The sequence below is a fragment of the Fringilla coelebs genome (genome assembly GCF_963513975.1).
Source record: "Fringilla coelebs genome assembly, chromosome: 9".
NCBI classification, from domain to species: Eukaryota; Metazoa; Chordata; class Aves; order Passeriformes; family Fringillidae; genus Fringilla; species Fringilla coelebs.
The window spans coordinates 4,270,028-4,276,415 of record NC_140067.1 but is presented as its reverse complement, the minus strand read 5'-3'; positions in this window follow the sequence as shown (position 1 = coordinate 4,276,415).

The window sequence follows — 6,388 nt, the reverse complement described above, 5'->3', positions numbered from 1 at the left end:
GCAAATAAATCGAGCCATCCTGTTGCCGTGCCATCCTAATTCATAAGGCAAGATTTGCTCTCAGTTCCACCTCTCTTTGCTGTGCACAGGTCTAGGAATACATGAGAGACCATTCAATGAATGTCTGCAACTTACACCCACTCCATCTTCATGCCACTGCAACCTACACGCAGCTAGATTCCACTAGCGGACACATTTTCTTGATTCATGTTCAAAATCTGAGTGAGTGAGATTTTATATTTGTCCAGACTTTTTTCCCTGCCTTGCTGGCTGCCACATGGTGGGAATACAGATGCACAAAATGTTTGGGAAGGCCCTGATGAGCCTGTGGCCACAGTGGGAGTCCCTTCCTTCCTCGAAGGTGATGCCTCTGTCACTGATTGTGGATATTCAAAGTTATTCAGGCTGCTCTCTCAAAAGTATATTCAGGGGGAGAGGGGGAGGGGGAAAACATTCTGCTGTCAGAAATGGATTTTTAATTTGATTTTTACTCAACCATCTTGCTAATGCTACTGTGGTTTCCCACATCTCCTACCAAAACTCATTCCCATGATGGAACCTGAAATGCTTTTCTTAAAACCTGTAGGATATTCTTATGCATGGAATCTCTCAATCTTTTTTCCCCAGTAGTTGATTTATTAAAAATACTTAATCTCAACTGGACCAGTTCCTCAAGAACTTACCCCAATGGCTTCTGAAGGAAGGAGAAGCCTCCATAAAATATCAGAGGCAGAATTTCACAGCCATAACAGGGAGGGAATCATCAAATCTAGGGACATAATCACATCGAGTTCCTGATGATCCTTATAATGTGGGAGATTATTTAAAGTCATACATCTTCCAGATTTTTTTTTCAATTTAATAATATTTGAAAGAAGCCACTCAAGCCTCTCCAACCAAGATTTCTGATGCAAGAACTCCCCACCGCAGACCCAAAATAGCAGAATTATGAGCGCTAAAAGTGTCTAGCAAGGCTTTTTATTTTAATTCATATTTGAGAAAGGTTCCTAGCAGCTGGGGAAAGTAAGAGCTGTATTCATAAAACCCTTGGCTATTTGCCACACAAATGGTGCTTTTATTGAGCAGGGGGCAGTGGGGTGGGGGGCAGGGGGAATGTGCCTATTCCGCATCAGGAATGTGTTTCTCTGATTCATAAATCCTCCTCCTCTCCCCCAGCTGACTAAAGGAAACCTTTCTCAGTTTGCCACTGTGATGAGAGAGGGCGAGAGCGATTCCCTGAGAGTGCCAGGGCCAGGCAGAGAGAGGCATTTCAGTAAAAGCAGCACGGTTATTAAAAACACACACACACACAAACAGGACTATGTGCTACAGCCCGGCCCAGGGACAACAGCAGGGACAAATCTGTCAAAGGTACAGCCAACCCATCATACTCACAGCCTGCCACCGAGTGTAATGCCCTGCCATAAATACTGACATTTTTCAGAACAGGTCTGAGAGTTTCCAGCCTAAAATGCCCTCTCAGACACAGGCGGGGAGGAGGAATGAGTTACGAGGATGGGGAACTGAAACACAGACAGATTGAGGGCTAAATAAAAATAATATAATACCTAGGCTTGCTTAAAAAATGGTGATTGAAGGTGATATGTTGACACAACTGGAAATGGGAACTCAGACTCCTGATTTCCCCCAGGTAAAGCTTTGCCCTGAGCTACAGGTACCACAAGGCTCTAAAGATGCTCCTAAGATGCAGAGGAGCATCAGCCCATGGGTTGTTCTGGGCTTAGTGACCTCACAGCTCAGCCCTGTTAAAAGCAGAGCAGTTTGGGATAATAAGAGAGGTCTAACTTTTGGCAGATTCCCAGGTGGGGAGCTTGAAAGCAAAAATAAAATAAGAGCCACTTAAAGATTAGGGCTTGGCAGCAGCCAAGTGGAAGGTTTGGATGGGGATTTTTTGACTTTAGCTCAGCTCCATTTCTCCTACTTTGGGCACTCCAACCCTTCACTGCACGTAACTCTTGACAGCTTTCCCAGCATCCCAGAGGGTATGAACCCAAATCCTGAGGGTCTGGCTGAGACACAAAGCAGGCACTGGACGTGCAGGGACTGAGCTCACAGCATCCCTCCACCCCAGGCAGGAACATCTGCACACCACAGCCCCATCCCAATAACAGATTCTGACACTTCAGTAAGCTCACTTCAAGTATTTCTTCGTCCCATGCCATCTGTGTGTGGTTTAATTTTAGCCCTATTCTTGTCCTGGCCATTGTGGACGTGGAGAACATGCTGTTCCTCCCTGCTGGATACAGAAAATGCTTCAGATGGGGCAAGGAAATAGTGGACTGAGGCTGCAAGGTCACAGATCTTTAAACAGCATTTCATATCAAGGTCAGAAAAGGCTGAATCTACTGCACAGGCCTAAACTCTTCCTCAGTCTGTCCCTGGAAAAGATGCTCATGGCAGTAAAGTGAAGGGTGAGGATAAACTTCAAACTCCTCCTGGCAGCAAGTGCTTTCCCAGTGGAGCTGGGATTATCTCACAGATTATGCCCTAAAAGAAAACAAACTTGGCAAGCCACTGGAGAAAAATGCTACTGCAAGCAGCTCACAGTCATTGATTTTGCCTTCACCCAGCTGAAAGTTGTCTTCCAGGATTTGCTGCTGAGGCTACAAAGTTTCTGTAGGAACTGTACTGCCCATAATTTGTAAAGAAAAGGAGGGTGAAACTGCATGAAAATAAAAAAATGCACCCTGACCTTTCCATATAGCTCACCTCACACCCCATACTGGGCTTCATATTTGTGGATAAAGCCCAAAAGATTGATTGCATGATTGCACAAAAGGAATTAGTGCATAGAGAATCATAGAATTTTTAAAGTTGGAAAAGACCTCTAGGATCATAGAGCCCAACCACAACTATCTGCTTTAAAAATAACCCCCAACCAAACCATCACACTAATCACAGGGCACATAAAAAGATAGCAGGAATTCATTACTGTTACATTCTAATGGGTTGAGGAATCCAATTACTCATTTGTGCCCTTAATAAAATCTTATCCAGAAGTCTCATTCTCATGTAGGAGTAATCCTCTCAGAAATAATGTCTTTCTCTTGCTGCTGGTTAGAGTGTTGTGCACCCAGTGCCTGCACAGGCAGGCAGTGTCTCCTCAGCAGCCTCCTCATGAACTGGCTGTTTATCATGTGCATGCTTAAAATGTTCTATTTTTGATGCCATAAATGCCACCCTCCTTCCCCTCTCTCATACAGAGTTTTCAGCTCACATCCCCACCAGAGCGTCACATATTGCCACACAGATTTTCACCCAACACCAAGAAGAGGCCATAATAGGTTCTGGATCCACCCCAATTACATTTTTTGAGTAATGCTGTTTGTTGTTCCATTATATTACATTCACAAGATTGTATTTGAATAACCAATAATTTTAATAACCCCCAGAAAAGTTAATTTCCAACACTGTAGCGCAAATGGTTCAACATCTGCTCTTGCCTGCTACATGGGGTTTGATAAATGGCATCACTTACATAATATAAATGGGAATTGCTTGGTTACAAATCTGATGTGCATAAGCTGCCTCTGATGCATGCAGTTTCTCCAACATTCAAAAAATCCCATTTCACGTGTCACAGTTTACCCACTGCTGCATTATCTCATTAACTATCTCCTCCCAAAACAGACTGGGCATGCAAATCCTACCGAAAATCCACAGATTTAGGGCACTTACAAGGGTTGGACAGCATGGCCCAGAAGTTGAGCTTTTGTGTTAACAGATGCACAGCATCCCTGGCCTTTTTTTGGTCAGATTGAACTGGAAAAATACAGCACCCAAATGTGGTGACAGGGGCAGCTGCTGAGGGGGAAGGCTGGACACAGCTGGAGATGTTCAGCTACAAACCCTTCTGTAGGTTCCCAAGGCTGGCTGAAGCCAACTGCTGCAACAGGCAGCACCCAGCTTCTCTTTGGTGCCCTCCCAGCCCTTCAGCATCCTGCTGCTCAGCCCTGCATTTCCAAAACAATTCCCTTTGGATATCCAGTGAAAGCAGTTTGGTGCCTGAGAGGAGCACCAGCACCACGTGAGCATGAGCCAAAGACTCTGTGGGAGCTGCAAGGGACCCACCTGTGTTCTGCCCAGGACTCCTGCATCCCACAAAAGGGTGCAAAAGAATCCCACATTTTAGCACTCAGACCTAATTTCTCCTGGAAATCCAGCCCTGGCAGCAGACCAGGGAGAGGGAAGGGCCAGGTATTCCATGGCAGTTTTCCCTGTGCCGTGGCACAGTCCCTGTCTGTGAGGAGGGAGGACATGCAGCCAGCTGAGATGGGGGCTCCTGGTGCAACAAGAGGCACAGGCAGCAAAGAAGAGAGAGCAAGCCCTGGCAGGATGCATTTAATAACCCCAAACCCAGAAAACCCAACTGCTAACTCGCAGTGTCTGAAAAAACAAGAGACAACCAGCCACAAAGGAACCAGAGGCATGTGAGGATGCCCTCCCCTAAAGAGAGACATATATCCTGCTGCTCAGACAAGGGATTTCTCAATGAGCAGGCAAAAAGAAATTAGAGAAAGAAAAAATTCTCGGAGATTGCAAGCACCCAGCCTCCAGCTGGACTGAACACCGTGCAGTCTACGTTTGATTTGTGTTTTAAATGAGCTGCAACGCTACTACACAAAACAGATCCTTCAGAGATGAATGTGAGCAGGGAGAAGAGATTCCTACCCTGCTTCACAGTCAAATACCATTTTGTGTGATCTGCACCAAAAATAAAAGCTCCACTTTGCCAGACACTGGAGTCTCCATCTCCTAGCAACACGCCCCACCCAGCCTTTTCCTGAGACCCTTCAGCTCCTGCCTGCCGGCACAGCTCCCTTCCCCCGTGTCTGCAAGCGAGGAGCCCGTGGTACACATGCACACACAGAAATGTATGTTCTCAAAAGCCAGAGGGAAAATAAGCAAACCTTCTCTAGCCTGAGCCCTGGCGCTGCTTTCCAGGAGCATCCCATGCTCTGCTCTCAGCTCTCACCGACAGTGGAGAGGATGGAAGGCACTGACCCACCCGGGGACATCCTTGCTGCCAAGCAAAGGCCTTTCTGTGAGTCTCCTGCAAGCCTTAAGCCCCCAAACTATATCCTGTAAGTTAAAAAAAAAAAGATTAATATTAATTTGATGTTTCTAATAGCTCCTGTGTGTCAAGAGGTGGTGGAAACACTCATGGGAGCAGCTTGCTCTGAGCTTTAGTGAAAAATTTCTCCTTTTCAGCTTTCAGGAAACAAGCAGGACAGCAGAACAATGCCTCTCCATGCAGCAGCTCTTGTTAAACATATTAGTTTAACCATTAAACAAACACCACTCGAGTTCACAACTTTTTGTGCGGTGTTTCATTCAGGCAGAGCCAGGGCTTGCCAGGACTGGAAGGGGAGATCAAACAAACCCCAAAGACAGAGCAGAGCTCCTCAGAGCTTGCAGGGTAGAGGTTTGCATGGGCTGACAACTTTGCAGCTGCCTGAAGAAGGCAGAGCTCTCTCAGGCATTCCAGGAGATTGTAGCATTGTATCTTATCCAGAGTTTGCTGTTTGTAAATGCTGTTTCTCTTATGCCTTCATGTACATCAGTTGTTCTGGTTGAACAGAGATGGTTTCATTATCCTACAAACGGTTTTGTGTTACAGCAACCTTCCTGTTCTACCCCCAGCTTATTTTAGTTATTTATGTTATTGGATTTCTTGAATTAAGCTGCTGTTTTATTATTTATGATAGCACAGTTGCATAGGCTGGTCATTATTTTATCAGGGAGCCTGTGTTTACACACGCTGTTCCAGCTTCCCAAACAGCTCTTTATTACCTTGGAGCACAGATTGCATTTGTGACTGCCTTCTGCTGCTTCGTGCAACTGAATGAGACACAAAGAGCTACAAATTAACACTACTAAAATGTGGCAGGACCACTTTCCAGATAGGCTGGCTGCCGGTTTTGGTGTTCAATCATACTGCTTTATTGGGATGAGCATCCATTCTTTTTTTTTTTTTTTTTTTTTTTTTTTTAATGTAAACAGTTCATGTGGTCCAGACAGAGTTTATGTTCTGTGCAGGAGATGAGGGAGAACATCCTGCTTTCACCATTAATTTTTTTTGAATTCTGGCTGGAAGTGAACCTTGAGTGCACTTTGTCTCCCAGCCCAGGGCACAGCTGAGCCTCAGAGGGTGCATTTGGAGCCCTGCCCCTCACAGCCAGCATCCCTCCTGTGGGGATGTGCTCCTGGGGCCAAAGGCAGCTCCTCTGGCTGGTGAGCAGTGTCACCAAAAGGAGGGATCCACCCAAGGGAGCAGCATCAAAAGCAGGACACACCCCGAGGGCAGTGCCACCCTCTGATGGGCGCATCCCTGGGCAGGTGTGACATCCCTCTCAGCACCTCCAGG